Consider the following 25545-nt stretch of genomic DNA (forward strand, 5'->3'; position numbering starts at 1 on the left):
CATATAAGTAAATTAAGTGAAGATTTTTCAAGTGGAATCTAGATGTTGAATTTAAAAAAAAAAAAACAAACAAAACCCAAAAATCAACCATAATGATTTTATATAGACTTATAACCTTCAAAAATACCATGCTGCTTCTCTGGCACATCAGCTAAGACAAGAATTCAGTCACCTGGCAACAGAAGTCCTTCGTGAGTCTTGAGTACAAGGACACTCCAGAGCCTCTGTTTGCCTTGTAGCAATGAGTGACAAGAAATCCTTGCTGCTTGAGCTGCTGGATGTCACAGACCTCCTTATCTCAGGTGACTCCTTGATGTAAACTAACCTCTGGTTGACAGTTAGCTTCTCAGACAAAGCTTAATCCTGTGAAAAGTCTGCTTTACTTGGCATCTTGCCAAACTATAGTCTACCCTTGGATTAATTCAGAACTAATTAATTAATTATTTTTCTAATGGCTTAGTAAACTAAGGCCAAGTCTGAGAATGCAATTTGTTTTGTATTTGGGAAGGCTCCCACTAAAATGAAGACCATTTTGCTTGAATAAGGAGCCTTGAGATCACTGCCTTTCATTATCAAGGCTCTGTTAGAAGCGAGTCATTGTTATGTTGCCTCCTCTTGTCATGAAGCAGGTGCAGACAGAACGATACAAATTCATCTCCTGCAAGCTGGTGACTGCGGACAGGGTTGGTGCAGGGGAAAGCATTCACCAGCAAGCTTAACTGAACCTGGCTCAGCACGCGTCCTTGCCTCCCTGTGACGTTTTGCCCACATTCTAGTTGACACATGCTTTGGAACAGGGCTCTGTGAAGCACCTGTCATGCCTCTTGATGTAGTGTCTAATAGGGGAGGTTTCTATTTCCAGCTCTGTTAGTGATATAGAGCAGAGTGACGGGTAAATTACACAACGTTCTTTTCTGCTTCCACTCTCCTGTCTGTGATGTGGCTGGTGGATTTTTGCTGGCCAGGCAGGGTTGTCCTTTACTGTACAGTAAGAGCCTTGGTTTATTTGTGTTAGTGCTTAAGGTGATTTTTGGGAAGGAGAGGGGTGGTCTGTCCACATCTCATATTTGAATTTACATGAAAACATAAATGATGCAGCAAGCAATGTTGATGGCTCAGTGCAAGGCAGCTGTGCTAGGTGCACACTGCTTGTGATACCGTCCATGGCAAGCAGTTAGTGGACTCGTAAGAGAAAATGTGAGCAAGAGATCTGACCGTCTCTGCCAGGCACTTTGCAAGTGTATAGAGACATTAACTGTGGTGATACCCCCTCATTTTGGATATGCCATAGAGGCACAGTTCCAAGCATCTTTTGTAACCTGTACCAGTAGTGTCTGTGTTCCCTGCAGTGACTACAGGAACTTTCACCATGTGTGGCTTATGGGAGTGACTTCAAGTCGTGAGTGGAAAGTACAACAGATGTGTGAGATGCTATCTTTGTGGAAGAAGAAAATCATTGCTGGAGTTGACTTAATCATCTTCACTACCATAAGCTTCCACTCTAAATACGGGAGCTTTCTACATTTTCTTTTGTTTGGTCAGTGTTTTGTCTCCTAGTGACAAGATTTTCAGAAGCAGTGTATGTTATCTTTGAATTCTATTTTGCTTTCCCCTCCATGAAATGTTGAGATAAACACTTTTACAGACACTGAGTGGTTGTGGGCCATATGTTTCTGTAAAAGCTATAATTTCCCACTGAGGCTTCTGTTTCCATTAAGCCATTTTGGATGTGTTACATGCTGTAATACTCAATGACTTGAAGAGGTGCATTGTAACCCCAGCTGGGTACAGTGCTGATGCCTGATGCTGAGACCTGAACCCAAAAGCATAGCTGAAGTATTTGGAGCCTAACCTGGGGCCAGGTCTGAGTCAGAGTGAGAAAAATTCCTCCTTTAGTTGTATGCAACAGAGAACATGTGCAAAAAGTGTCCTGGTGTGGTCAAGGGTAGAAGACTGTTGTGTATGCTCCCAGAAGAATGATAGCACAGCGGGACTCTGAGGCAGTTAGGCAGTGTAATAGAGGAGCAGCTATTCAATTGCTAATAATTCAGTAACCACACATAATTCAATTCACTGGATACCCTAGACATTAAAAGAACTAAAATAACAGTGTCGCTTTCCCCAAGCGATTTTATACCCCAGACACTCACCTTACATGTCACGTAAAGTTAACAAGTACCATAGATCTTCCCAAGGTCCCTAATGGTTCCTATAGAAGGTCCACTGTTTCCTGAATTTCAGACAGGGTGATGCTGAGTTCAGTCAGTATACCGCAGCATTCACATCCTTGGGTGTCAATTACATGCTTGAGCCCTTCTAAAGTACCCATGTCAGTTTACTGCATTTTTTTAGCATTATTAAGGATGACCAGGTGACTTAAAGGGTATTTGGGTCAGTTTGCATCTGGCTTTGTTTTTTTAAGGGCCAACTTGGAATCAAGCAGGGATGTGAATGTGGCAGAATTAACTATTTTTTTGTGTTGTGGAAGCTCCTGGCATAGCATGTATCACAGACGTGGGCTTATGTTGAGAGAAGGATTGTACACTAAGTTCATTGCGACGATTAAAATAAGGTGGGCAGTCTCCCTTCTGGGAGTTGGGCTCTTGTGCCTGGGAGTCCCAGGTGTAGATCAGGAGACTCTTGTGCACTGTGCTGTCCCAGCCAGAATAAGAGGACAATTCTAAGAACAGACCATGGACAAGGAACAGCAGAATGATGAAATGTGTGGGTTTCTTCTTACTTTGCTGCAGCCTTCTCTGGTTACTCCGAACAGCGAGTTATCCAGATTCCATTTACTATAGAAGGCATCTATATAAGTAGTCCTCAGTTAACTTTTGGATGCCCAAATTTGGAAAGCTGGAACCACAAAAGCAAAGGAGCACAAGGAAACAGAAAACAAATACAGTTAGCTGAAGGAACAAGAAATTCAGCACACATACTTCTGTCAGCTGGACTCTTATGCAGCAGCTGTTTTCCTTCCTTAATCTAAAAACACCTTTCTAGATTTTAAAATGTTTTTTATCCAAAGAAATCTAGTTTGTTACGCAAATATTTCATAAGAAAGTGTAATTTTGAATCTAAAAATTATGTTTATGATACGATTGCAGAGCAGCTGTCTGCTAGATGGTTATCCTCAAGCAGAGGGTTGCTAATTTCTGTAAACCCCCCATATTTAGTGGATGAACTAAATGAATGAAATATTTAATGTCCTTATGGGGATTTTTGTAAGCTATCATTAAGTAATCTATAAAGGATAAAAAGTACATTTTTATCCATTGTGGGTTTTTTTTGTTTTTCCTATTCTATATGAAAAAAAAGGCCGAAGGGGTTCCTCTGTTTTCTACCTCTGTTTTTCTATATGAGAATAGCATATCTTGTTTCCCTTTTTTTCTTTTTTTTAAAAATAATTTCTTCTAGAGAGTATGCATAATTGATGATGCAGTAGAATTTTCTCAGGGATATTATGAGAATGAAAGCTGACTAACTGTCCAGGGAAGAAATATTTTTATTTTGATGGCTTAAAAGTTCAAAAGCTTGGGGTTTTTGTTTGTTTGTTTTAAACACCTGAATAAATATTTGTTAGAGAAGTTGTTGTTTGCCAGAATGTAACAGCTTGCTCAGGTAGATGTCTGAAGCAGCTTCCAGTCTATGTCTAAGACATCGAAGGAAACCGCGGAATAAGACAAGTGATTTTTTTGCCACTTGTTCTTTTAATTTAACATAAGTCCCAAATATGCCCCCCCCCCCCCCCCCCCAGTTTTCAGGCCTTTAGGATGTAATAAAAAAGAGGGCACAGAACTGGAAAGGTCATCTTTTATGTATTTCACCATGAAAGTCAATATTATATAAATCAGACTGATAAGTAAGATATTATTTATGGTAGTAAATATTAACTATGTTGAACAAATCTTTTTGCATGAAATTACCCAGGCTGCCACTGTTAGCTATAAGCTCTGAGTTGCAACTTTTTTCCCCTCAGCGGTTGTATAGATAGCTTTGCAATTTCTGTGCCACTGAACATGGAGGAGTTTAGAAAACATCTTTTTTTTGCTGCTGTTGATGATTAGTAATTTCTCTGGCTTCAGGGAATCATTCCATTTCTTTGTGGAGGAGGGTTTTGTTTTTCATTTTATCAGGTCCTAATCATGCCACTGTGGCTTACTTTATGAAAGCTGACTTTGATAAAGGGTGAGCGTTTATATGAGCGTGTGACTGGGGCGAGGGAGAATCTGTCTGGCAATACAGACCAGGGTTGTTCTCCCCTCCTAGGAAACAAGATAAGTCATGAAGTCACACCCTGTCCTTCAGTTCCAGACAGAAAACAAACTCTAGACTCCTGCTTCTCTCTTACTTAACTCTATGTATCTTGTTAATACTATGTATGTATGTATGTCTTCTAGGAAATGCTTTTCAATTGCTTGAACATAGCTAGCCAATTTAATTGATTTGAATCCCTTGGAAGCCTAAAAGAGGTATAAAAAATTAGATCTTTTTTTCTTAAACTAATTCATATATCTGAAAGCATTTCCCAGTACATATTGTTTGGGATTATGCAGTATTCTATTAGTGCTTTGTGATGGGCTGGTTCTGTGCTTGATTTGTATGTCTATATATTCAGTGATCTGCAAGTTAAATACTAACTGCTTTAGCTGTGTACTGTAAGTCCTCTGCTGCCTTTGGAGTAGCTATTGGAGAGTACTGGAAGGCATTATCTCCCTGTTTAGGGATTTGTGATTTTGGAGCAAGAATGTGTGCTTGCTGTCCTCACTGAGAAACTGCAGATGACATGAATACTGTGTCATCAGTGAAGCCACAGGTAACTCACGTGTTGTTTCCATAGCTGAGAAGGTTGCACAAACCTTAGTGCAGTAAGGTGCTCCTTCTTTGCACAAGCTGTTGGTTTATAAATACCATGGGGAACATGTGTCTCAGTGCTTCTCTATGACAGAGAGCAACCATGAGAAGACATTGAGGAGAACGCAAAATGCAAGAGGAGAATCCTGAGTCTTTACAGCCTCTGCTCTTCCTCGTTGTTGCTACTTTCTTTCAGGAAACGGATGAGGCGGTTATACTTTTTTCTGTATTGATTTACTTTTAAATTCAGGCTTAAGTTCCAGGCAAAATTAGAAATAGAGTTTTGATCTGGATTTGAGCAAACTGCTGTTACTAGCTTCATTTGATTACTCTAGTGCCACCTTTCAGGTCTGTGGTTCTGATGGGCACTGACACTAAATTGAGTAAGACAACCTTGCACAGTTAATATAAGAGGACAGCGATGCTTTCTCTTTGTGAAATTCATCATACCAGCACGCCTATCTGTAAAATTTCTATCACTAAGAGGAGGAAGGGAAAATATTTGAAAAGGAAAGTAGTGTTCTGAAGCAAGCCTTGCAGTGTGTACCATGTTGCTGGGATGCTGTCAAGGCTTGTAACTAGAAAATCTGTCCTTGCTTATGCCATGCTGTCTTTCTAGGTACTCCAAGATAGGCAGGAATTCCAGTTCCTCTTGTCAAGAAGCATAGGAACAACAGAAGAGTACTGTGGGTTTAGTTCAGTTGGTCCTTCCTGGCCTTAAGAGACATCATCATCATGAGTTTGGAATGATCACTAATGTGTATCTTCCATAGAGTACAGTGGCTGTCCATTTTCTCTGAGGGAAAATGCTGTCACTTACTTTTAGCTCCTACTTCAAGGAACCTCAGTATTGTACATAGAAATTAAATTTTGTTCTTTCTTTTTCTGAGCCAACTCAGGGCAACGGAAGCCCTGTCCTTATACCTGGACAGAGTTCGCATTCTGGTCTTTGTCACTCATTTTCTAGTGCAAGTTCAGGTGAAGCTGCATGAGGCTCCCATGAAAGGCGTGCACGGAGTATGGAGAAGCTCAGTCTCAATAATTTCATCACAGTAGCAGCACTGCTGTAATTGTAATTCCAATAAGTAATTAAGGTAATATGGAGCTGTATTACTCACATGTGCCATTTTTTTCATTAGAAATGTATGATTGTATTTAAATTCTCAGGTGACATAATCTAATATAGCCACTGACGCCTGCAACTGAGGCAAAAATGCCAATGTAATCATAAAGACCTTTACACTTGGTTCACTGAACCTGACATCATTTCACTTGAACTTGTCTTTCAATCTAATCAGTCTGTACTAGAATTTAAATTCAGCATTTTGTTTATATGTTGTCATGGTTTCTGTCTGGAATATTAGACACTGGTCTTTTTATTTCCCCTCCCGAACAGCATGATGGTAAGCAGTAAAGAGTTCAGTGGCAGTAAGAGATTGTTGAATGATCGAGGAATGCATCCACAAAAATTCTGTGACTTTCATATGTGGGTATCTCTACAGCTAATATCCACTCCCAGACAGTATCTGAGCAATGTGGATACTCTCAGAATTCCTTTTTGTCTTCCTCTTCCTTCACTAGTAAGATCTGAACCAGAATCCTTCATTTGAGCGTCCTTTACGATTGTATATATGTGGTATTTTAAAACTGAGATAAAAGGCTCAGATGGTCAGATTTAAATTAGTTTATTAGTTCTTGATGTTTTTCAGGCATTTAAAATTATTTATTAAGTACTTCAGATAATTAGGTGTGGTCTTTTTCTCCTTTCCAACCTCCCCCTTAACCTGCTTGGAAAAGGAAAAAGGAAGAATTATTTTCATGACAGTACTGAGGTGTCTTAGTGTAGGATTATTATTTCTCTGGAAAGCAACAGAAGAAATTTTCAGAGAAAAGCATCAAAATGCTTTGAACAAAAGAAGAAAAAAAGAAGTATAATAAAGATTCAAAATGTATCATTTATGAGGTTATCTGAAAAACAAAGCAAAACCTTATGATTAAACGAAATTATTGAGTTGAGAGAGCCAGATCTCCTGATTTCTGAATGTTTAGCTGTAGCCCTGATTTCAAGATAGTAATCTTCCAAGATAGACAAATTCTGCAATTTGAAGCCCAGAATAGCTCATGCCACAAAAAGCTTAATTCAGAGCTCATTGTTGTAACTCTAATGAGCTATAGTGCAAGTCCTAACAGCAAGTAGTGCTTTGAATGAGGTGCAAAAATCATCCATTAAAGATCTCCAAATAATGACAAAATGTGTGTCAGACCCAGTCTGGCCAGGACCTGTGATTGCAATTTCTGTCTCCAAATGTTCTGTGTGAAATTTGTCCTCTAAACTGTTAGAGTTGTGTTTTCTCGTCCACAAGACTTAAAGTCAAAATTCATGCTTCTATTGCTCGTGTGAATGTTCTTATGTGTGTTTGCTGCTATTCTGAAATTTTATCTCAAGTAATATTTAGCAATTATTTCCTGACGGTTTTTGCTATTGTCCTGGCAGTCCGTTTTTCCGAAGTGCTTGTCTATCCTGTTTTAGCATATAACTATCTGCTTATTTTTCTCTTTCGTCACTCTTGTTCCAATTTCTTTTTCAGACAGGCTTTTCAATCTCTTAGCCATTATTCTGATTCATCTGAGACGCAAGTTATTGATGAACAGATCCTGCTAACCATTTACATGCATGCAAGTACCGGGCTTTGGCATTAAATGTCCCCACACTTCCTATCAAACACGTTCAGCGTTGTATGGTGTACTCTCATGTGTATTTCATGGGGGGTAATAGAGAAAGCATGTGGTCTAATGCTTAGCAAAAGGAGCTCTGAATCAGCGTCTGGTTCTGATACCAGCTGTGTCAGAGTCTGACTGCCACACTGGGCAAATATCTTCATTCCTCTGCCTCATGGTTCATGAACAAGAAGTGCTGTGACAGGCAGGCAGTGATGGTTAGTCACAGGGAGGCACTGTATTCGCATGCTGCTTTTCTGCCTGAATAGCATTGCCCCAGCTTCTGGGGCTGCCTGGCACCCCTTGCTAACCCATGTTCCTACTGATGTCCACCCACTGTGTAACACCTTCATTAATTCACGTGTGAAACAGGGAGGAATGCTCTTTATCCCACCAAATCCACCCACGCACATGTAACATGAGTTGAAATATGCTTTGATAAATGTTTGTGGTGTGCTGTGGAGTCTTCAGCTACAAGGTGCTGTGCCAGGACACCACGATGAGAGAGATGTGTCTGGGTCCTGGAGAAGGGAGTCAGCTGTAGGGAACAGGCACTCCTGAGGGCTGTGTTCTCAGTTTAGCTACTGAGGAATGAAACCCTTCTGTGCCTAGATGAGGCTCCATTAAAAAAATGACATCCCCTGTTGGTGTTAATCAACATTGCCTTTAACAGGACCAAGCCATATTTAAACCATTGCAGGCACTGGTTCCAGCTTTCACATCTCAGCCTTCAGAAACTCACTCATTTCTCTTGTTAGAGCACGAGGATAGGTGGGTGAAGAAGATCTGCTAGTTCATCAGTAGACTCAAAAGTCTTTGTTTAGGCTTTTATCCTTGGGACTACGTCTCCTGTTAAAGGCTTTACAACACTTTCCATTAGTTAATTTTGGTTCTTCCATTTCTGTGTAAATCCACACAGTTCTTCTAGCAGTTTTGTTAGACTTTATTTTCAGACATTCAGAAAAGCTTGTGAAGTAGAAATAAAAGATGAAAGCATTATTTACAGTTGGTCATTATGCTGTGTGCTGCCGATCAAACTTTTTTTCTTGCTTCTTCCCTCTGCTCCCAGATAAAATGATAATTGCTCTATATAGCGCATCAGGAAGTTGTGAGGGTTAATGACTCATCCCACAGTGCTCTGAACATTACAGAGTTCTTCAAAGGGCTTTTATCTCTAAATACAGATTCTGCATTTCTGGTCTAAGCTGAAGGATGCAAGCAGGTATTTCGAAAAGCATCTGTTTGCATCTAAGTCATGCACTACAAGAGCTTTATGTGACTTGTTATAAAGTTTGTTGGAAAAGCAGTGGGAGGACTTCTGCCTCCAGTTATGTTGCTTGAACAGTAGAAAGGGCAAAGCTTGCACTATTTTGAAATGAGTAAGGCCAAAATTCTGCCCATTTTACTTGGGCCTGCTATTGTTTGGTGAAACTGAAAATAGATTATGAAAGCATTTGTAGTGAAATACAAATTTGTAGGAACTGTTGCATTCAGTACTTTTCCTTTTTAAATAGAAACAATATAGAGCTTAATTCAGCACAGAATAAATCTCAGTTCTGTTGCACTGTATAAAACTAGGCTGCTCTGATTTACATTTGCCTTTAAACTGTTTATATTACCTAAGATGTCATTCCAGAGGAGAGTTTGGCTTAGGACTGCAGTGAAAGTAATTTTAATCCATCTATGGACCTCGTCTCCCAAAGCTATTTTAGTGAGTAGCTAGAAAATATTTTTTAGTGAGGCATAATTTCATTTGTGTTTAGGTGCATTGGCCAGTTTAATGAGGGAGCTACACTGTTCTGCTCTGCATTGTTTCAGGGAAAAGACAGGAATTTTCAGGTGCAGGCTGGGGTTGTGGGTTTTTTTAAATGCTTTATTTAAAAACACATCTTGAAATCACTGTGTTCTCAGTTTAGCTACTGAGGAATGAAACCCTTCTGTGCCTAGATGAGGCTCCATTAAAAAAATGACATCCCCTGTTGGTGTTAATCAACATTGCCTTTAACAGGACCAAGCCATATTTAAACCATTGCAGGCACTGGTTCCAGCTTTCACATCTCCGCCTTCAGAAACTCACTCATTTCTCGTGTTAGAGCACAATGATAGGTGGGTGAAGAAGATCTGCTGGTTCATCAGTAGACTCAAAAGTCTTTGTTTAGGCTTTTATCCTTGGGACTATGTCATGGCAGTTCTGCAGAAGCCCACTGTAAAGATATTGTATAGAACTGTGCTGCTCTGGGAATGGCAGCTGGGTATTTGCTCGCAGGACAGCTTCCCTTAGGGTGGATCCCTAGAGGGTAGTAAGGAAAATATATTTGTTTGACTGTATTTTTAATTTGGCATTATGCCATGCCAAAGAAATAACTGAGTCTTTTTGTGTTTGAGACATCATTTGGTGCTTGTTCAAAATACTCCCTGGTAATAACTGATATAATGTGATGTTTTAACCTGGAGGAATTGTTATGAAAGTGGTATGTATATATATAATACTAGATATAATTAGAAATAGTAGTCTTTTATGCCATTGAATACTCCTTTGAAAGTGCAGAACCAGTATCTTCTGCTGTAAGCAGCAAACAGTCATTCTAATATGGCTGCCCAGTTTCCTCCATATATATTCTAGAAAGTCCTTTATTCCTCTTCCAAGGGATTTATGCCTGGAATTAAAGGGCAAATTGGACCTCTGACAAGGCATGCAGCCTTTGCATTGCAACTACCAACTGCTGTCATCCATTGTTATAATCTTTATACTTTAGTGACCTGGAACCAGATTTTCAAAGGTATTTATTTGCTTAAGAGCCATTAGACTCTAAATGGGATTTCAGAATTGCCTAAGTAAATTAGATTCCTAATTCACACTGTAGATCTGCTTAGGAGGCTTCATGTATCTCTACGTGCCTAAATACCTTTGTATAGCTGCCTGCTGGATACTAGGAACTGTCCTGAAAGTGTTCTTGAAGGCCACAAAACAATAGTCAGAACACAATAGTTTTTGATAGATTTTTTTGAAGTTAGTAGTATTCAAATTACTGAAGAAGAGGTGAAGGCTCTGAATTTGGTATTGATCTTTGTCTTCCAAAGCGCTATGAGTCACCAGCTTGAGTAAGCCCATATTGTAGGGCTGCGCTGGAGTGGATGTGGGGCTGATAGGATGCGTATCTAGCCTGTGCCACTTCCAGAACCAGCTGGGCTACAGTCTGGAGCCACTTCATGCTGCTTCTATTGATATGAATAAAGACTTACAAGACATGTAAGCAACTGTCAGAGAAATCCATGGTAGATATCTCATCAGCTTGAACCTCAGTGTCTCCTCAGAATTTCACCATTCTTTGGATTGCTTTCATTCAGCTTTGAATTCTTTCAAAATTACGTTTGTCTTTCAGGCACATGTTCAGTAGGCAGTCCTTTAGGAACTTCTGTTTGTTTCCAAAGAAATTTCTTGAAAATGTTTTAAACTTATCTTTTAAACTTAGTACTTACCTTGGTCTTTCTCTTAGCAGAGAAATGAGAAAACATTCAAAATCTTTGGAAGTTGCAGGACTGGGCCCTGTAAATCATGAATAGGTCTTCAAAAATTCAGTTGTGCAGCAGTCTGATTTTTAGATGTTTGGAGTTAATACGATAATGATCGATTTCATATGTCTCAGAAAATTGTTACAAAGTTCTTAACAGCCAATTGAGAATGTTCTTGCATTAGAGAGAAGTTTTCAAGCATGTGGTGAAATTCAGCTAAACTAGGTTGATCCAGCTCATCTGTCCTTGACTTTGGTGTTATGCTCACTTGTATCAGAATTAAAACTCAAACACATTATGTGGGTTGAGAATCTTATAACCTACCTGGGATATCACTTTGGGCTATATTCAAATGCCAGTGATAGGTATGCTTCATCTATCGATGGTGTAAAGAGTCAGGCTTTTCTTGAATTTTAGGTAGTCTAAAATGCTTACCGTGTTCTTGAACTAAAATGGCGTAGTAGTCACAACACGAAAGTTGGGCACATGTATTCCTCAGAAACAATGTTGAGAGGTATTTTTCTTTATTTACTTTTAAATGTCAAATATTTGCTTTTCCTCTGTAACCCTTGGAAATTATTTCATTGTCAAATACACCTGGAATTTACTGGATACTTAAGAACACTGTTGTCATTAAAAGGGATAAAGGTAGAGACACCAGCAAAACCTTTAATAACATACAACAATGTCATGCTAGAGTGGCTCTCAGTAATAAAAGGTTGCAGAGGTTCATACTTCTAAGTTAGTGTTTCAGAATTGGTTTCTATGTGGATGATGTTCCCAGCACATTCTTGTATTGGGACAAAGGAGGATAATCAGTAGCAAAATACCAACAAAAAGTTGTTAGGCACAGTGATGTTGAAAGAAGCATACCATGACAGAAAATTTAAGCCCCAAATTCCAAAGAGCTATTTTGTCTCAAAAACTAACTTTGAAAAGTCAAGACAAATTCCCTTGTCTCTTTGACTGGGAATTTCACAGGTGCTGAGAGGCATGAGATTCTTAATAACAGCTGGATTCCCAAATACCTTGGGCCTCTCTGGATATCCTAAGTAAAAAAAGTCAATTAACACTCTTCTGAGAATGTGGCTTACGGAGGGCACAAAAGACCTGTTTTTGAGCAGTGGTTTGCAAAAGACTGTAAATATAACTGGGAAAATATTAGTGTATTCATAGTTATTATGACATACTGCTGTCATTTGAAAATGCTGAAACTCTGTAGTAAGCTGTTAAATTGAAGTCCATTAATATACTCTTTAAAGTTTTCCACTGCAGGTTCTTGAATGCATCTCCTCCTTTTTCGCTACAATAGACAGTTTTGGTTTGCACTGTCTTGCATACCAAATACACTTAGTTAATGAATATTTAATTGCTATTAACGCAGAGACTCTTGTTGCATAGGAAAATATATTGTACAAGAAAAGCCTCGGATCCATCCTCACACTAGAAATGGAAGTCTGAATATTTATTGTAAATCTACTTTTGGGAAGTTTGCTAGTTTCTTCTAGTTTGAGTTATCTTTGAAATGGAGGAAGCTCCATGTTTACTGGATTTTTACTGTGACTGTTATGGGGCAAAGTGGTGCTAGATTATTGAGCATGCTAAATGAGGAAGGATCAGTAATGAAAAGGGTTGTGATGTTTGTTTGATTCCTAGGCTGTAAGTCTTTTTGACAGGCAGTAAATATTATGTATTTGCACAATGTTTTTAGGTGCTATGATAATACAAACAATGCATAACTCATTCTAGCTTTCTTTACTGTTTAGAGACCTGTGAAAGCAGGAGAGGAACTAAGTGTTAAAGGCTTAGAAATAAACATGATCAGAAATTAAGATTGTGCAGTATCTGGAGCAAGTACAGGTGGATGAAGGGTAAACAAACTCAAACCATTAGAAATATGGATGTGCATCTTTAATGCCTAAATCCTCAAATGAATGTGTCCTTCAATGTGGTCTTTCGCTTCTGTATGTGACAAAAGGTTGTACTGTGGTCTAACTAGTCTGTTCCACTGCTTAACAAGCATCAGGTTGCCTGTGGGCAGGGATCTTGAAGTAGTCCAAAGTCCTCACAAATAGGATATTCAATGCTCAGACAAACAAAGTATTTTGGTAAATGATATTGCATCTAGAGAACAGAGTAACCTCTGTATGTGTCTGCTGGGTGAGGTGATCTGTACAGCTTAACAATCTGTCCATTTGATAACATGCTGCAAGTGTCCTAAATATTATGTTTATTTGTTTGGCAGGCATTATGCTTTCCTACTGAGAGCTCAAATGGTTCATTGACAGTAGCAATTCATCTATAATAATCTACCTTGAACAGTTTGGTGGGTTTTTTTTCTTTTTTCATTAAACATGAACTAAAATGATTTGTTGGGGAATCAGAATGAAAAGCTGTTTAGATTTAAAACACTTAAAGCAAAATTGCTTTTCACACAAGTTGCTTTCCAATGTCTTTCTCTTTTCAGTGCTTTTTGTAGCACTATTCCCAGAGAGATGAACTCACTTACAAGAGACAGGGACTGTAAGATAAGAGTCTAAAGCCTGATCAGATACCTCAGTGTGATCTATGGGAAATGTGTATATCATGGGAAAAACAGCTTTGAAAAAAACCCACCACTACAAAAAAAAAAAAGAGCACCCTATTGTTGTGAATATCTGTGGATATTATTCTTTGTGTAGTGCCAAGAACAAGATCTAGACTCAGGAAGTGGTATTTAACTTTATTTGTTATCTTGGAGTTTAAAGTCCATGATCTTGTCTCTGTGGAGACAGAGTCAAAGGAAGAGAGGCAAAGGAAGAGATTTTCTCAGTAGCTTACAGACTTCTCCAAGACCTGTTTTCCCCAGATCATTTAACTATTCTTTGACTACTAAAAGCAAAATGATAAACTGTCTTTTACTGCAGCCTGGATGTGAACAAAGGATGGTAAGGATGAAAGGACATTATGGTTCCTATTTCAATATACCTGCATTTGACGGATATAGCACCTCATAGTTAGGAGGAAAAACTGAAGCTATATTTTAACTACTGTGCTAAAGAAAGATGAAGACCCATTTGCATCACTGGTCTGTCTGTCAGCCTTTTTGCTAGGTCTGCATAATTTAGATGGATTTTACATGGCATGGCGAAAGACTGTAAGGTTAAATTCCGATTTCCTGGTAGAGCTGTTCCTGCAAGTGACCTCCAAGTTCTTGGATTGGATTCCATGGATCTGAAGAGGCAGGCAAGTTTAATTAGGTAAAGCGTTCTGTCATCCTGTCTCCTTGTCAAGAGCACTACCTAGATGCATTTCAGGTTCCCATTGTTAATTCAGGTCTCAGCCAAAGGTAACATAGCCAGAATTTCTTCTCTGTGGGATGTCAGGAACTGCATCCAATGAACTAGTCAGAGCATCAGTATATTGGTACATTTCTTCCCTTAGCACTCCATCTTACTGCATGTGAGCAGTATGTAGCAAGGTTACTTCCATTGTACACTGGGCTCATATGTCTGCAAGGGATTCTTTCTACAGATTGAGGGTCAATAAGCTAAATGAGCACTAATAAAGACACTGGGCTGACATCTCAGCTACAGTAAATCTACCTAGTGCTGTGTGTGAGGAAGTTCCTGTGAACATACAGGTTTCTCTTTCTTCAGTGTAGGTATAGGTCATCAGGCTGGTTTGTTCTTCAGTCATCTTTTATGCATCATTCTTCCAGTTTCTCTGGAACCACTCATTCAAGTTTTGATCAGTAACTGTCAATGAGTAGTGTGTTATGTTATGACTTTCAGGCAGTGAACAACTTTTTGTATGTAGCCTAAGAGATTTTAGTATGTAGGCAGCTGTGACTCAATTGCAATTGAACAGGACACAATATTTTATTATTTGTATTGCAGTAGTGCTGGTAGGACACAGCTAGGACTACAGACTCCATTTCTCAGGCTCTAAACAAAAGTAAATTTAATTCTTGCCCCGAAAAGCTTACAGTTCAACCAGACCTTGCAGTGCAAACACGTTTTATCTGAGATCAAACAAAAGTTTCTTTGTTTATCTGCCTAGCTGAAGAATTGTATAATGAACTGTAAGCTTGAGAAGTGGAAAGCAATTTTCACTTAGCCTAAAACAATACTGTGTAATTCTTCCTTATGACATCATTGAGTGATTTCTTGCACTCTTAAACTGTAGTAATAGCTGCTACTGAACCTCAGTTTATCTGGTTTTGTCTCAGACCTCTTCCAATTCATTTATTCTCACTTTATTTGACATCTGCATCCCAAATCTGTCTACCTGTGAACCATCAACAACAAAGTTGGTCTTAAAGTTAGACATTGTGTCAGTTCAGCAGTACCAACTTAGCAATGGAAGCTGGATGTATTGTGGGTCTGAAAAGAAAAAAAGGAAAAAAACCAACCTAAAAACCCCTCAACTTAATTTGGAAGTCTTTCCTCGCCTTGTTATCTTGGTTCAATTTGCAATATATTTTGAGCACACATGTTACAGTGTGTGCTGGGCCACAGGACAGATAAAATTATGGGTTGAAATACGGTTGTGCTATTAGAATCAATTTTGCACAGCATTTTTCAGTGTGTCATTATGGGAAGAACATTTAATTCTAGTCATGCATCAGATCTGTTCATACATACCCCAAAATATACATAAGTAAACCAAAATTACTTCAGGCATCAGGGCTTTGAGAACTTTCTGAGCAAGTATAACATTCCAGATATTTGGTGCAGCAGTATACACTGAAACAAATATTGTCAGGAGATACAGAAGGGTGTTTTTTTAATATATTAAATTCACCCAGCAAGCCACATTGACTTCAGTGGGCTTCTTGGGAAATTGCCAAACCTCTGCAATGATTTAAATAAAGAGGAAAAATATTTTGTCAGAATGGCAGAATTGTAATGTCCTAAGGGGTCACTAAAAGCATATAAATGCTGTTTAAAGTTGTGTTTTGTTGTACTGTTACAGTAGCTTCTTCACTGTTACTAAAATTTGGTTATATCTAGCAAAATGCTAAACGTGTTTCTGTAGGGAATATGTTGTCCTTCTAACATCGAAGAAGATTATTTGAGTGGTTTGTTGTTGTTGTTTTTTAATGGCATAGCTAAGTCAGTTGTGGTCTACATCCTGTGAAAGGGTTGAAGCCTTTTTATTTGAAGTGTTGAACAGTAAATGCCTCTTTTATTCTGATTGTCCCAAAGCAAAACATAGGAAGATTCCAGCTCTGATGGACTTCTGCCAAGCAAGACATAAAATAGCAGCTTAAAAAAACCCAAAAAACTAAAAACAGATTACCCAAATTTTATCCCAGTTTGGGTAACCCCCAAATATTACTCATCAGAGTGAACATTCTCAGCCAGTGCACGAAACCAAGAAATACTCTGATCATCAGGGCTCTTCATGTTAAATCTAGAAATACCATCAGAAACTTAGATAATATTGATGCATGTTCAAGCACGTTACAGTTCGGTTCCAATAACTACAAGGTGTTGGAAGAATTCCAGTGCAATATTTTTAGCAAGTCACAAATTCTCTGAAATTGAAATGTGCTTTTGAGATAGCTCAACTTTGACAAAATGCTGACAGGATCCTAACTGCTAAACATGCTTCCTGTCTGGGTGCCTGTCTGGTTACTTGGTTGTCCTTTTGCTGGGATACCTTGTCCCAGAGTCACTACCTTGGGGAGATGCTGAATGAAGTGCCTCTGAGCTGCAGGTTCCAGGCTCCCAGGGTCCACAGCTTGCCCTGGACAAGTGCTGTGCACCCTTTTGCAAAGAATGGACGAAGATTTGATCCTCCTCCATTGTAAGGAAGAGGAAAAAATAACTGAAGATAGAAAAATTTCCCACACTTAAGAATTGCCTTTTCGTGCACTGTTCTAGAATGTGCATCAGGTTGCCAAGTAGATGGACAACTTAAGTTGTTCTGTTGGTTTAGATTTAAGTTGCTTCACTTTGCAGAATCAGGTATTACATTGCTGCAAGGTAGAAGATTAATGCTAGCTTTAAATTTTAGATAGGGGGATGGTACTAGGAGATTAAATTACTTGTTGAAGTTACTCAGAAATCTTCCTTCCAAGGAAGCTGAACTCAGATCTTCAGCCTTCACCACAGGATCACCCTGCTTTCCTTTGTGAAACAAAACCAGCATAACCTTTGGCACTGCAACCTTCCACTGTCTTGCTGCCTATAGTCTCCATGTATTTGGTGGTCTCTTCAGTTGTAATGGAATAAATCATGTTGCAAAATGGAACCACCTTCTTTATGCTTGAAGGCTGGCTCCAGGTGCCCGTGTGGGTGTGATGATATGCATTTGGGTGATGGTATGAACTGTAACTAAATTAGAAGCTCTGTTCCTGTGTTCTTCAGCTATAAAAAATAGCGATCTTGTTATATGCCTTGGTTCATGCACAGGATGCTCGAGAGGAGCATGTGGGTGCAGTTGGGGAAGACTTTTATTTTCTTAGCTTTTAAACTAAAAAATGGTAAGCTTGAATCACCTTTTTCTTTATTGTTGTATTTCTTGTTTAGCTTTAACATAGCGTGGCAAAACCAGGAAACATCCACAGAAGTTGCCGGTCTTATCTACAGTAGCATTTCCCTTCCTTCAGCTGCACTAGTGCTCACAGCAGTGATAGCTACTGGTATTTTAATTGGCGCCTAGTGTCTTCTCACTGTCAGCATGCCTGGGTTATTTGGTAGTCCTAGCTGGTGGCCATGGGCTACTAGGGTTAATAGAAATGCAGGCACAGCTGGTCTGGGTCAAATCCTTGCATGCTTTAGTTTGTGAAAATTTCCGATGGCCTCCAGTATGTGGTAGAAAGGATATAGCAGTTAAAAGGTATCTTTCATTTTCATAGACTAATTAGGGCTGTCCTAACTTCCTGAGGGAATATGTAGTAATACCCAGTAGTTAGAGAAGATTGAAACCAGGCAGGAGTTACTAGGCTGCGGAGAAAATGTACTTGTTTCTGCTCCTCTGTCCTTTAGCTCCTTCTTATATTTTATTGAAGTGTAACCCAGATGAAAAAACAAAGCTGAGAAAAAGAAAAAAAAAAAAAAAGAAAATACATTCTCCATTCTTTGGAGCCTGGATACTTAGCCCTTAAAGGAGGCTAGAAGTGTTTTCTTTCTCACTCATGGCAGCCTGTCTCTTTAAAATTTGGAGATTTTTTCCTCCTTTTCTCCTTCATTTTTGTTTTACTTCTCTTGCATCGCTTAGGCTGGTGCTATTTTGCCTGCATCTCTAGAGTGAAAACAGGCTTTGTGTTCATGAGCTTCTAATCGTAAGTGATGACAAGCCCTTGAACAGAGCACTGCTGCCCTTGTCCTCATGAAATATTTTATCCTTTCTGATACCATTGGACATGCAACTGTAGTAAAGGCCAGTTTCTGCCACTGGATATGTGTAGAAGTTGACCTCTGTTATCTTTGTGCAGGAACACCTCAGAGTGACATCTGTGGCTGTGCTTAACATGATTTTCTCCATTTCATGGGAATAAGATGATGCTTGTGCATTATTAAAAGGGCCTAACAAATTTCCTTGGGAGAGACTGTGAAGTGCAGTGTATAACGGTATTTATGTAATTAACTCCTTGGGATTTTAATGAAAAATACTGCTGTTTTGCAACCATAATTTTCATTTTCTGGCAGCCTCAGAGTAACAAGGAAACTGTAAATTGCACAGAGTCCCTAAGCTGTTGTCTCTGGTAGGAAAGGTCGACAATTTTGCTGTCTTGAAGTGATGATTAGCTGGGATCTAATCGTGATATTAGCATACAATCACAAGCATTTAGTGTAATGTCATCAAAGTGTCATTCCAAGGATGAGATGTAGTAAGAAACTTTTTATTTCTTCTGAAGTTTTTATTTGAGAAGAGATGAAAGACATTCAGAAAACAAGCAGCAAGAGGTAAAACTATGCGTGTTGCCTCTGACTTCCCACCACACCCCCTTCCATGTTCGAGTTAGGTCAGATACCAGGTCAGGTACTAGACACTACGAATGAACTAACTTCTTGAGCTTTTGCTCTACTTTTCAGCGTGGACTGCCAGCTTTCTCTGAGCTCTCTGTGGTTGTGGCTACACTGCTATCCACACCTGAGCTAGCAAAGCAAACTGTGTCCTAGGCTTGACGATTGCAAGCTGTAACAGTCTACTTGATAGTAGGTAACACAGTTTGCAGTTGTCTCTTAGGAGAGCCCTGGCATTTGGCTTCATTACAGAAGAGAGTAAGGGAAGATGAGGGGAAGAGCTAGTTGTTAGTGAATGAGGAGGGTAGTCAAGGATCTCTGGAAATGGTCTGTGTGGACCACAGGCTGATAGAAGCGAGAGCAGACAGCTTGGGAGAACATAAATTGTGGAGGTGTGTTTCAGTGGAGGATGATATAAAGTCCGAAGCAGACTTGTTCAGGGAGTCTTTACAGGTTTTATGTTACACCTTGTACACAGTGATTACTTTATCTCATACATTTTTCAAATGATCTGTGCAGTTCAGTGCAGGATGTTTTTTCTTCAGACCAAAGTTTCAGGAGTGGCACATGCCTATGGTGACAATGGACAGGCTAAGTCCTTTTGGTCCCAAGAGAATTTCTGGGAGAGTTTCTCAAGTGAATGATTTACTGTCTCTTGTCCTGTTCCTTCTCCAACAGAGCAGAAATATTCTAGTGACCTCAAAGCTACTGTACTCCAGTGTCTCTGGATGGAGACAGCAACATTTTTGGCCATGTAGTTTTGGAGCATTATTCTCCCTTTCATTTCCAATGTTTCTGGGGATGCTTCTGGCAGAAATCATGACCTTAGAAGCATCTGCTGGAATCTAGGCCCTTCAGACACACTGGAGAGATTAATTTTGTCCTTCATGACATGGTACCCCCCTGTAAAGTTGAAGCAGTTTCCTGTGCATACATAAATGGAAAGCATGTAATTTTCTGGCTAATAATGAACCTTTATCTATATTGTCTTAATCAGACCACTGAAGTTCTTTTATTTATTAAACTGTCTCATAGTCTGTGGCTTCCGTTATATGTCAGAAGGTTTAGGAACAAGTTTCACTGTGTGATTTTGCATCTGGAACTTTCAAAAATTCTTCTATAGTGAAAAAAATATTTGGCTTATTTACTTACATTATTGTAGTCTTTTCTTCCCAAATCTCTCACTCATACAAATATAAGCTTTCTCAGCTGAATATCCCAGTGTTGTGAATGTAAGGACTCCATGTTATCCTGGCATATAATTAATAAGGTTTGTTCAAGTGACAAATAATTAGCTCTGTACTGAGATGGACAAAGAAAGGTGTCAGTTCTTGGCATCGGTGCATTTCCATTGCATGGGGTGAAGAGTCAAATCTGCAAATTTAAGATGTGCGTCATGGGGGCTGTACAGTACTCCTGTGGTACATTCATATTAAATACTGTTTTACCTGAAATAAATAAAGGAATTAGACTGGTTACAATGTCTCAGGTATTAATGATACTGTAGCTCATTCTTAATTACACTACTGTAAGATTAGAGTAATACTGTTTAGAGGGAAGGTGTTGGATCCGCTGTAATGAAGATCAGAAGCTTGTATAGGATCTATAGCTAAGACAAACTCAGGTATTTGAGGGTTTGAAATTCTGGTGTTGGCACATAAAAGCAGAAAGAAGAGAAGTAAAATTACATGTTATATTATATTGGTATTATCGTATTACACTATAAACTGGTGTAACGCCATTGACTTCAGAAGGTACTTTCACTGTAGTTGTTGAGGATATGGTCTTTTGAGCCTAGATATACTCTAATTAATGCTGTTAATATCACAATGAGTTATCTTAATTACTTCTAAAAACATTCTCTTCATTTTCCAGATGGTCCGCTGTATATGATGGGAACCTGCCCAGTCAATTTTGCATTCCATGGACTGATAACGATCTGTTTATAAGAGGTTTAAAATCCTCTCTTCCTATATTCATGTTCTGCTTTGGCCTTGTTTATTCACAACTGAATGCTTGTGATTATTTTAGCTGTCATGTGCTCAGTATTTGATGCTTTACATAGTAGAGGTGGAATAAACTGGCTGTGCTATAAGATGTTCAATGTATACTTAAGACAATGACCATTTAGCTATCTCATTTCCTTAGCAACATTTTAAAGATTAATCACAGAGTGTGGTATAAGCCAAGAAAAAGATAGTTGAAATAGATCAGAAATTAAGTGTTTTTCTTCATGGTGTTTTGCTTGGATCCAATATTTTGATAACTTGGTGAAGAATTCACAATAACCACAATGACTTGTTTGTGTGCCTGGAATTTGGATGAGCAGTGATAGAGCAATTCTCAAATATGCAAGGCTAAATTTGCTGAGCCTGTTTCTCAGTCTTTGATGAGACTGCAGTAAGCAGTCAAATGCTTAATACCAGTGGCAGAAGTGGGGTATGTTTCCCGTGGGGCTTGGAGGGGTGGCCACTCATTCGATAAAGCCGAGACAGAGACCAAAGAGTCACTGTAGTATAGACTTCCAGGGAGCTAAAGCAATGGCCTACTTCATGTCAGGGAGATTGCTGTTGGGGTCTGCATGTGAGAAAGAGCTCCTGTTTTTTCAGTTTAGCAGCATGGGGAAGAGAGGGAAGGCTTTAAAACATCTAGGGGAAGTGTTTTCAAGTACTCTTAATTACAAATGTATTCTTAAAGATCTTTGCCATTGGGTTTGTTTTTTAACTGTTTTGATTGTCATATTACCAATTTTATGAGAATCGTTTTGTGTCCTGATTTTTATATTAAAAATCAAGGAGTGGCCTCAATACCAACACATTATCGCCTGTGTTAAAGAAAACAAAAAAATAACCCTCACCAAAATACAAACACCCCCACCCAAAGCAATATCCCCAGACAACATTATTGCTTATATCAGAAGGACATTATATGGTCTCTCCTTCCTTCCTTCAGAGAAACAGGTATAGACACTGCTGCGGGATGCCTCTTAGTGAGTCACGATTCACTCTTGCAGGTGATTTACTAATTTCACTATAGGCATGAGAGTTGGGAATGGTTTCGGCTCTGTTTCTCTCTGAAATAAGAGATTGGTGTGTTTTTGTTTTTCTGGCAGGCAATCAGTCAGTCTTAACTGAGTAGCTCCAAGTGGATCAATCATGGGATCAGCTAAACTTGAGGACAAGGGTTTAGACTGTAGTTTATACAGTTCGTTTAATTGCTTAGTAATACAGCAAGGAAGGACTGGGGGAATTTTGACCTTACCTGGTGTGGATGTGGCTGTATTTTGGGGAGAGACAGCCTGTCACATGCGTGCTGGCTGCTTATAATCTGAACACTATGCATTTAAACCCTGAGTGGAGGAGACATCTGGGAGGACTCTGAAGCTCAGTGAGGCCTGGATTGTCTGTATGCAGTTTAAGACAAATCCTTAGAAAAGGCTACCTAGTCCCTGTGCAGGGGAACAGACCTTTGCTGGGCCACGTTTCTCAACAGTTATGCCTCAACTGAGTAAATATGCCCTTTGAGCAAGTACCAGATTCGACAACTGAAATAGTGTTTTTCATGCTTTCAGGCTCAAGCACAAAATCCAGCTCTCAAACTTGCATCTGAGAAGATGTCAGCAATCAATCTTGTTTCCTAAACGAATGGGTTTTGTGTTCTATGCTGTTGCAGCTCTTCAAGTATCCTCTATACCTCCTTGGTTCCATATACATTTTTAGTTACTTTCTTGGACCTTTTTCTTACTGCTTGGTCCTTTATACATCAGCATGAAGAGAATATTAAATTCTACCACTCTGATGGGGTGTCATTTTCATCTTTAATTACATAAACGCTTTCTATATGATTATTCAATTATTTGTGTTTTGATAGAGTTTAGGCTTGTCTCAGTCATGAGTCAAGGTCTCCTACTTCTAGGGTTTTTACAAATGCAAAACAAAGAGACTGTATTGCCCATCAGAAGAACCGTAGGCCTACTTAGACCTATCCTGCTTTTCATGTAGAACTAATATGAAATCACTATAAGTTACAGTTCCATCGGTTTTGAAAGTGGATTACAGTGATTATATCTCAGATTATATCTGAGAGTCAGAGCAGGCATAAAGTGTGTCTGCTTCACCACTTAGTTATTCAGTATTGCAGCTGGAGATGGGGAGGCCATGTGCAACGTACTGTCCCTGGGTGACACAAAAGATTTCATTTGGCTGGGGCAGCCTCAAGCTGTCACAGGTGGTGTTCTTTCATTTACAATAGCTCCCTTAAAATATAAATGACTGCATTTATTACATCAGCTCTTTCTCCTTCTTTGGAATACCCCAGGTACAGTTACATTACACATAATAAATGTTCTTGCTCCCTTGAGAATTAGTTTAATTACTGATGTAGGTGGGTAAAGGATCCATCGTGTCTGAGATGTTAATTTTACCATGCTTTAATTAAGAGGTCAAGTGTGAAAGGCTGCTGAATACCTCCCACTTAAAGACGCTGAATAGAATGGTGGGGATAGGAGGTACTGATATGATGAGGTTTTTACAGTCTGTAGGAGTATCGATTTTCTTTCTGCATCTTATTACAATGAGGCTGGCATCTCGAAATACATGCCAACTTTTATTCGTTCATTGTGTTTTCTAACATTAAAGGCTTTTTCTGTCCAGAGCCTTCAAAGTGCCAAAACAGCATGTCTCTCAAAGGTGATGGTCTCTCTTAGGTACCACTGATTTCCACTAGAAATGTCGGGACCGCATCCTCTTGCCCAGGTGTGTTTAAAGAATGGGGCTGTGACTATCCTATGCTCCTGTGCTCTGGCACAAGGGAGGATGTGGGATGCGTGCTTACCAGAGGACAACAGGTGCTACCATCTCTGAACACCCAGTTGTTTGCTCCTTGTTTGTCTCACTGTCAGTGTGAGCAGATTCCTTTCAGCACTTAATTTGAAAGTCTTGTTTCTAGATAACTTAAAAATCAAGAAAGTGGGCTTGGAAAACATTCAGGAAGAAAGCAGTAAAATACAGGCAGGCAGAAGGAAGGTATGTCTCATAGCAAGATGAGAGAAAGCTAGACAATAAGAATGCCTTGGCAGTAGGGTGGCCGGGACATCCCCAAATGAGCTTGTTATGGTGGCCTGGAAGCTGGAGCAGCAATGCTATAGATAGGAGCAGGTCTTCACTGGCCAATGTTTGAAGGTTTTCTTGAGATTGACCTGTTGTACTGTTAGAAATACTAAGTGAGCAAGTAAAGTAGTACTGTTGCTCTCCAAACAGCTGTAAGGAGGACAGTTGACAATTTTTATTAACGCCTTTTTCATCACTTACTGTCTATGTGAATTGCTGATTCATTAAGATGTTCTTGTGATGAGTGATACAGAAAGTTTCCAGAAACTTTCCTCCTTTTTCTTGTATTTTCTGTTGCTGTTTTCTCTTTTCTGTGATGGTCACTTCTCTTGCTTTTTAAAGGAGAGTAACAGTTCAGCTATGCCATTGCCTTCCTCTGCATCCCCAGAGGAAGACTGGTATAATACTGGAAAAACACAGAGTTAAATATTAACATGTACTACTGAATGTTTCCACTGAAAAAATCAGGAACACTTCCAAGCAATGAAAGCAGACTTTCCTTTCCTGTAGTTAAGTTTTGCCACTTAACTTTTAAAACTACAGCTTGCCTGGCTGTTTTAACGTGGTTAATAGTTAGAAACTGGGAGTCCTCTATTTCTTAAGTGCTTTCACTCAGGCTACTTCCCCTTACCAGGTGATAGACTTAGGAGGAGAATCTCATGTGGTGAATTAGTGCTGGAACATAGAGTAAGTTTTTTCAAGGTAAGAGGATGATTCCCCCTCCCTCCTCTTCCCTCTGTACTTTGGCTTGGAAATGGAAGTTCTATTGCTTGCTCTTCTACAATGGCAATGTTAATAGATGTTGTGATTTGGTATTGATGCTACAGTAATCCCTTAAGGCATACTCAGATTTGGGGTTCCTTTTGGGTTATAGTTGCCCCTATTTGTATTAGCTGAGGACCTAATTAGCTAAGGCTGCAAATGCAGCATTTTCTTCTGCTGACTTGAAATGTCACCACCAGTCTCTGGTGAGATATCTCTGGTGAGATAAAAAGGTGCACAAAGAAAATGGTTTTGATGAAGAGGAGTCTTTCACCCTTAACAGCTTGATGTATTCAGAACATGTATTTATTCTGTCTTGCTGGTTGTGTCAGATGTCGAGACTTCTGCCTCAGTGCACTGGGAATCCCTGCTCAAGGTGTTAAAGCTCTAATCTTTGTGGAGCAGCTCAGATACCAGCTGTGGTGAAGCAGGAGCAGTAAAGCCTATGACCTTGAACCGGAAGGGCTAGATTGATTAATACAATGTGGGGTGGTATTGCTGAAGCTTCTCCCTGCATGTGTAAAAACTGTGTATGATGATAAGGAATTAATCCTTCAGAAATAAAATTATGGTTTTTTGTTTTAATTCCGATTACTTGCATTTGCGCAATAGCATGCCAAAGCAAGAGAGGT

Source organism: Phaethon aethereus (genome assembly GCF_964289735.1).
Source record: "Phaethon aethereus genome assembly, chromosome: 7".
Classification (NCBI taxonomy): domain Eukaryota; kingdom Metazoa; phylum Chordata; class Aves; order Phaethontiformes; family Phaethontidae; genus Phaethon; species Phaethon aethereus.